Source organism: Neodiprion virginianus, chromosome 4 (assembly GCF_021901495.1).
Source record: "Neodiprion virginianus isolate iyNeoVirg1 chromosome 4, iyNeoVirg1.1, whole genome shotgun sequence".
Lineage (NCBI taxonomy): Eukaryota > Metazoa > Arthropoda > Insecta > Hymenoptera > Diprionidae > Neodiprion > Neodiprion virginianus.
The window spans coordinates 22788308-22797267 of NC_060880.1; positions in this window are offsets into that span (position 1 = coordinate 22788308).

The window sequence follows — 8960 nt, forward strand, 5'->3', positions numbered from 1 at the left end:
AAGCTTATCTGATCAGAGCACCCGGAGAGAATTTGGGACTCAAGGTCGCCTGACCCTCGTTCCGGAGTTAAGGACTCGAATTTATGCTCCATGGTGGATCCCGGTCGTAATTAAAGCGTGTTTGTGATCATAAATATGCAACCACTTGCAAGTGCACTGCGAGCCCACTTCCAACGATGTGAAATTGAACGTGGGTAGGGTGAAGTGCATTCGCTCGGTTCCCGTTCCCATTCCGATTCCGATTCCCATTCCCATTACCTTAGAAGGCTCTTTCGGCACGGGAATGAGCTCACCAATATTTCGATTCCATGTTGCGTCATGCTTACGGGAACGAAGGGAGGAACTTTTTGTGTTGATATAACTTACCGGCGAGAATTCCGTTACGTAACGGATGGTGAAAACTGTTTACTGATGAATCTGAAGCCGTTTGGTGTTAATTGAATTTAAACTGAGATAGTTGAGAAGGGAAAAGAACTCTCTTTGTGACAACTGACATTGAATACTGTGGAATCTAGCACCAAACTGAGTGGGTCGCTATCGAGGGCCTTGAGGAGGTTGATTGGCCGATATTTGATTTAACCCTGATGTAGAAATGGACGAATTTTCACCCCAAAATACCGAGCATATTTTTACTCAATATAAAGATAAATCTCCATACACTGAATTATAATACGTTAATTCTTGTAACTTCATCTGCCGCGCGAATAAGCCGATGGATCAAACCAGCAAGTCATTACTTTCAAGTCTCTCGGTCATTATGCAATACGTTCGAGACTGATTGTGAGTATAATAAAAATTGTAATTTTTTTCTATTTTTTGCGCTCGCCTTCGAGCGTCACAACGAAAATATAGTTATTATTCTGGTTTGCGGATACACGTCCCGGTTGTTATTATTATTATCATTATTGTTATTATTACATTTATTATTATAGTTATATGATGCGTATACTCATACACTGTATCACTGTGTGCTTTACGGCGGAATTCCTTGCAAGGTGCTATAAACGATTAACGTGACGGAATGAAATTGAAACATTTGTATATATAGGAAGACGGAGAAGGAAAGAAAAACGCGCCGAAAACAACTCGTGTTTAAGTGTTAACTGACCGTTCGGTAATTGTTCCCGTGTGAATTTTACCGTCCAGGCTTACACGATAATATATGTACTGTAAACCCGATATTTGTTAATACCTAGGAGTCTTTTCTCACCTGAATGGATACGATTACCGAGCATTTCAGCGAGAAAAACCTTCTGGCTCAATCACGCAAACGTCATAATACGCACGCATAAAATTTGAATAAATCAGATTGCAGACATTCATTAAGTGATAAACAACCTTCGATTTCACGCGAAAAATGTGGGATTTTACTTTGTCGCGGGCGAGGAATTTCTCGAACTCAATATACATCGAACTGCGGGAATGCAAATACTAATTGTTGTTTATAAGGTGACCACGAATGCACATTTCTGATTAATTTTATCGAAGCATAGTATCGTATTCGCTGTCGGAAACATTCGCAAGCACGCGTTTTTTCGCGATTAATTAATAGCTCATCTAGTTTCGAGTAAATCAATTCTTTTGGTCGTCTTCTTATATGCAGGTGAGAAACTAAGTACTGAAAAGACGAAAAGATTAATAATTGCGAAACAATTACTTGACACTTGTAGTACTTGAGCGAAAAATTGTTTTTACATTATTCTGTTATAAAGCCTTCTCTGTCTATGTTTGACGAAAATCTATTTGTCTCTCGAATAAAATAAAACCAGGTAATAAATAAAACTGTTTATCATTTCCGTAATGCCTTGTCGAGACCAAAGGACAAGGAATCGTTAACTCTCAAGTTCGAGATCGCGTGTTTACATCATAGTATTAACAATTATACTACCGAGTCCATAAGTCTAGGAATCAGGGATTCTGTTCTGAAATCCGTATATATTATAACAAACAGCGAACACAGCACCTTTCGCCATACTGTGACGAGTTAGAAGGTGATCATAGAATAATTTTTATCGCTAAAACCAAGAAACTGTACAGACTAAAACGTTGAAGTGTTTGGTCAAACGATTAAAAAAAGAAAAATTATTATTATTATACGACATCTTATGTCTGCACCATAAAACTTTTTAGGCGTTCGTGACGTTGTTCATCAGATACTCGCCGTGCTAAACTTGGCCATGAATTTTCAAATTCCGCAATCGAATTATGAATATTAAATTAGACGAGTTAAGGAAGTGTTCGTGACGATTGTGTGAAATCTTCGTTACGCAGAGACGCTTTTGTCACTGTTTAACGCCGGTGGAATTCTGAAAGAAAGGTCTCTGGATAATTACGCAATTCACTGCAGCAAAGCATTCGGAATATAATCTTCGGAATTCTGAATAACTTCTCGTCAGTGTCTGTAATTGGCCGTTAATAGTCCCTGGTGCGTTACGTCACTCGACGTTAAGAGTCTTCTTTCACAAGTTGAAAAAGATGCGAAGACCACGCATGAAATTATACGCATAATACGATACCTATACCTACATAATTGGGAAACAAAAGTAAAAGAACTGTTGTACAAATACACGTACAGACCTACAATCATCATGATTTTCGTTTACATTTATATACATTACATGAGCGTATATACGGATATACATGTATTACGGCGTTTCAGAAAAATAAAATAACTTGCGGTCTTCCATCGTGGCAACCCCCTAAAAACTTTATTTAGGTCAATAGAAAGATTCCGTAAAAAGATGAGCGTTCTACATTGTAAAAAAGATCGCAGTCATCTGATTTTTTACTTTTTTATTTGTGAAGAAACACGTTGTAGCACTTAAAATATCATTTCTTTCCCGACAATTACATTAAATCCAAAGATCACGATCCATAACAATATATCAACCGGGAATCTTATTCTCCCAAATTAAAATTTCACTAGCTGTAAAACCCTAGCTCGCTAAAGCTCGCTCGGGGTCGGATGCCTAGTGTAGCTTACCAGATGATATGAGATTAACGAGGTACCTCCACGCCCTCACTGCTCACTGCACTGAGCAGGAAATACGGAGCACTCGGCCTGGCGGTCGCAATTCACCAGGTGATGGACCTGGAGCGCAGGAACTGAAAGGCGCTTCTCCTGAAAGTCGAAATTCACCAGATAGGGGACCGGGAAGTCGAAATTCATCAGGTAAATCACCTGGGGCGCAGGGACTACGGTGCGCTTATCCTGGAGGTCGAAATTCATCAGGTAAAGGACCTGAAATGCAGGAACTATCGAGCGCTGGTCCTGGAGGTCTAAATTCACCACGTAGACGACCTGAAAGTTGCAATTCATTAGGTAAATCACCTGGAGCGCAGGAACTATGAGGAACTACGGAGCGCTGCTCCTGGAGTTCGAAATTCACCAGGTGAAGGACCTGGAGCGTAGAAACTATGGAGCGCTTGTCCTGGAAGTCGAGTTTCACCAGGTAGCCGACCTGGAGCGCTTGTCCCGGATAAGTCGAGTTTCACCAGGTAGGAAGTTGTACCAGGATCCAAGAGGTATTGAACCCCGTACTCGAAATTTGCGGAGCGCGACTCTCAACCGTCCGCTCTACTGCGCGGTTGTTTCCAGACTGAGAGATTCGGCTGGCTGATTTTGATCGTGACGGTTACAATAGATCGATGACGTCAAGAGAAAAAAAAATTTGGGTGACGTCACTTTCTGAAATTCCAAACATCCGAGCATCCAAGATTTGGTTTCAAACTTTAACACTATGTATGTATGATGTATGATATTAATGTATGATGATGTACGTGATGTGTGATATTAAATTATAACGGTTTTGTCAGATTGAATTAATTATGGAAAGATGGTAAATATTACAAGTGTGGGGGTGTTCTTAGTGACGTAAATTGATATTGTGATTGATGTAAGCGATGAAAAAAAAATTTAGTCACGTTTCTCCATAATTTAATAAAAATATACGAAAGTGAATAATCAACTGAGCGCGATCAGCCACATATCGTAGAACGCTCATCTTTTGCCAGAATCTTTCTTTTAAAGCGAACAAACCTTTTAGGGGGTGCCATAGTGAAGAATCGTGATTGTTTTTTTCTGAAACATCCTAATACATGTACTAGGGTAGTTCTGAAAATAAAAAATATTTTTTTTTCAGTACTGCTTCCTCATAAAACTATTGCGTGTGACGAAAAACAAATCCCCTGCAAATTTGAGCTCGATCGGATAAGATTTAGAGGTACCGCTTTCGAGTTTTCGTTTTAACGTAAAAATAACACGTAAAAAAATATTTAACTTAATTCAACGTCCATGTCGCGTGAAAATATAGACGAAAATGGTAAAATCTCGAGACCTTTTCTGTAAGCAACTATCTATTTTTATATATTAGTCTATTTTATTTAAATAATTGTGTTATTAAAAAATTTATTTCGCAGTCATCGGTAAGTGAAATTAACTTGTTTTTTACACCTTAGGTACGTACAAACTCGTCGTTAGATATGGAGAAATGTACAACAATGGTGTCGCGTCATAAGCCTCTGCATTTACTCACCTGACAAACTCCGTTTGCCAATTTGATTTTCTTCATTCTATCCACGCACCTCTTTAATCGTATGCCCATACACGCGACACGCCGAGGATGGCATAATTGCACGGCGAGATAAATATAGCACAAACAGCACTGACCTACGGGGATATGTGGAGGTCGCCAATCAGTGCGTATATGCGCGTTTTCAGACCGTCTATATGTTAAGTTAACTACTTTATGGCTGACGATTGATGGTTCACGTATACGTTAAACTTCGTACATATGTACATATGATTCCAATTGCAAGCATCCGCAGATTTGCCACCAACTGGCACGCTTATGTTATAGAGTTACCTACTATGCGGCTTAACCGCTCCAATATGTACGTATGTACTTCTATTCTAAGACACAATCAGGCGACGTTCACAACAAAATTTCACCTCTCGAATCATTTTTACATTCGAATTTACATTCCTCCTTATCTTGTTCCACACGTAAAACACATTTTTCGATTTTTTTTCTACACTTTTTTGAAATTTCTTTATGCGTTTTCGTAAAATAACAAGTCTACGGTCGAAAAATAATTTAAATAAAAAAAAAAATAACAACTCATCCCGATTAACAAATGCGAATTTTCTTTTAACATACACATATTAATCCCCTTGTGTTCTACAATCGTTGGGATATCGAATAAAATCTAAAAGGTTCGATAAGGGTACGTTTCCTGTATGTTTTTTACTTCCAAGAACCGAGTTGAAACTCTTCGTAACGGACTTCCTGTACACAACTATTAACTTAAATTGAGAAAATTGCATGTCGAAACTTGTTCACGCTACTTTCACGGTCACTTTACCGCACTATCAGTCTCGTACGAGTTTTAAAACGGTCAATTTGCGAGTGAACAAACAATCAGTGTTCAAATTCTAGGTACCTACACGATTTTCCTTCGATGAATGTAAAAGTGGACTTTCACCCTATCAGGCGTACTGCGATAAAGTTTTACCGATCCGAGCGTAAATTTCCTCGTGATACGTGAGACGCGACGGACATTTAAGAAAAATAAAGTGCCGTTAAAATTTACTCTCGCATAAATAACTCCGTGTACATTTTTGCCGTTGCACGACAGAGTCGATTCGATATGTGTACGAATGGGTTGTAAAGATCGGTTCAACGATCGATTCGATGGCACCGAAATGTGTCCACGTAAAGAGGTCGATTAGACGATAATCATTCGGAAGCCGTCTTTCGGCCGTTGACGGGGTTGATTAACTGCACTGTAAAATTGCGATGCAATTGAAAGGTGCCTAATTAGAACATAAGACGAGGTTCTTACACCCCGGTTTTTAGATTGCGATTCATAATGGACTCGCATTTTCATTACAGCCCAGTCGGCTTACCTTTCAAAGTTATGCGGTTGATGCCGTAACCGTCCGTCAGAGTTTTAAGTCATCTTTGAATGACCCAGAAGAACTTTCACTGCATAGTGATTCAGTGCAGAAAAAGAACTTTCCCATTCCGTGTATCGCAGTGTTTTATTCAAGAATCAAACTTTGCAAACAGTGGGAATTACTGATGAAATCTTGTTTCACACACCTTATCAATCACTGATTCATGCATTTGATCGAAGGATTTCCTCGCAATGAATATTACAGCTAAACAAACGCTATCAGTGATTTGACCCTCAAATTTTATTAATGATTACACCAGACTTTCTGCATAGTCACAATGAACAACAAACCGTATAATAATCGTCAAAAATTTGTTGATCCTTTCAATTAAATAAGAATCATACTTTAAAAATCATCAGGAGTTTCGTTCGAGAGAAATGATCCTAACGAGGTAGAGACTGCGTTCCCAACACAGAGATCCTGAGTAATCGTACTAAGCTGGAGAATTTAGAATGGACAAGAGACTACAAGGATGTTTGAAGACGTGACGAATCCTTTCCAAGAAACACGTGATCCATAAAATAATAAACAAGAGATCTGCAGCTTTCACGTCATTTCGTATAATTCTGGGATCTTGTCTTAAATTTATTTAAGAAGCTTGTCTTTCACTAGGTGTTAAAAAACAGCAAACAAGAAAGCTAACCAACCTTTTCCTCGCTGATTGCGAGAGATAACTCTTCCAGAAAATAACGGAAACATCGGAAATCCTCCTCTGAAAGTCCGAGAGCCGTGCTTGTTCCGTAGAGTTTTCAGTAAGACTTAACCGTATAAATTCGCCTTTCTGTAGTTGAATAAAAAGCACAGTCTAATTGACTCGACAATCCAAAAGGGAATCAGATGGTCGAAGGAAATTCTAGAATTTTGAGTAACAACGCAGCGACACTGTTAAGCCTCGACAAATGAGAAGAAGAAAACGGAATAAAATGCATAGTTGAGTCTCTAGTGACGACACACCTCAGAACCGAGTATACACGAACCCGCTGGTTGTAATTTTGGGTCAACGTAAGTAATCACCGGGTGTCGGACTGGCGCAAGGCAATAAATGTGGAGGATGCGACTTGGTAGGATGCCTCCTCGTTAACTGCAGGTAGATACGTTCTACACGCGCACACAAACACACACACACACGCACTTTTACACCCTTCTTCCAGCCATTAAACTCTTCCAGTTTACCTGTGTACGGTACCCGGACTTGCATACGGATAGAAAATGGAGTCAACGGCGTGGTTGACGTGCGGTACTAGACCTGGTGGTCGTATCGGGTGGACAAAATATTTAGTAGGTCAAGAAACGATCGCTCACGCTAGACGTGAAGCACGCGTGTATCCAGGGGCGGATATCTGTCTAGTGCGAGTGCCAAAAGTGACTAAGCAGCCTGCACAGCCTAGCGATCATCGGTACAATAGACACAATGCCTCGGCGAATGTCCCACGAATTAAACCAACTATAGAACCAGACGCGTATTAGCCGCCCGACTGTAGGCCACCAGTTTAAATACACAGCTACGGACTGTTCCGTACCGTATACGTCCATTAAAGTCTACTTATTCGCAATTGAGTTGCCTCGAAGGTTTCGCTTTTCGTCATCCTGCACGCTCACAGCCGTTCTCAAATGAACCTTATTCCGTATAAATTTACGTCTACCGATTACGAATCTTTGTTTCTACTATTGGCAATTTTATACCGAGATGTCGGATAATCGCACTTTGCGATTTGACCCGATTTCCGCAACAGGTTTCTGCATTACAGTTTGGCCAAGAACGTGAATTCTTGAAAAAAGATTCCGAAAACTGACGAGAATATTTCGTTTTACAACAAACGTACCTGCTGTAAGAAATTGCGCTAAAACATAGCGAAGCTAGATTTTGCCAAAAAAAGTGGACAACGGTAAAGCTACCAAATAGCGTTATTCTTTTCTTCAGCAACATCGTAACTTTTACGGACAGGTATTTCATACCGCAAGTTATGTCGACTTGCGCTGCTGGTTTGCATATCGGTTCTCCGATAAGAATTACTTAGACTAGCTTTGTTGTTTCGTTTGTTCAAGATTTAGTATCTCTTTAACGGATCGTACCGAAGCATAGTCAACCAATTTTTATTGTTTCAAAGAACGGAGTCATTAGTTCCAAAAAACGATTTTTTTCACTCAGGTAATTGGACCGAATTTTATCCCAATGCATTGTTCACGGCTCGGATATTTCAAATTCCAAAAATGCATCTAATCTCATTGTGTAAAAGTCCGTCACCACTTGGAACATCTTTAAATTTTCATACCCTCGATAAATTCCACCATTTAACACGTTTCAGAGAATTAATGTCAGCGCAAAGTGTAAGAACAGTTTTAAAAACGTGTTAATTTCGTCTGTAGGAAAAAAAGAAAAAAAAAAAAATCCCGACGTGTACACAGATGACTTCGAACAGCGTGTGCCGGTCGAAATCATCCGATTCCTCAGCGTAGAATCTATTACAGTGTTCGGATGCGTCGATCAAACGTATCAGCGATCAAAAAAAGTTTAGGGTAAAAAAAAAAAAATCACTCATTTGGTTCTCAGCTCGTTGTATCGAGCTACGAACGCTTTCTTACGCGTTCCTTTTCAAATCTCCGCAGGATGTCATCTGGATGATAATCCACCTACTACACAAGTACAAAGTGTGATCGTCGTAACGAGTAAGTCAAGCACGAGGTCCAGGCGGCATCCCGAGACCGTCGTATAACGAAAGAATCAACGAAAATCGGGGAATAATTGTTGTATGAAAATGAGAACAACAGGCACAGGTACGCGAAAAGAAACAAGCGTGTGCTCGACGAGAACGACGATCGCGGGGAACAAAACGAATCCAGGTGTAAAAAAGCGTGACACGGACGGTCCCGCAGGTGAATCGCGGGTCTGCTTTCCCGGATATCGGCGGGCGGTGAAGAGGCGATTGTCGTAATCAGTGATAAGGCGTGGTTTTTACATCGTATAGTCCATAGCCGCGAGGACGACAGGCGACTCCGCTAT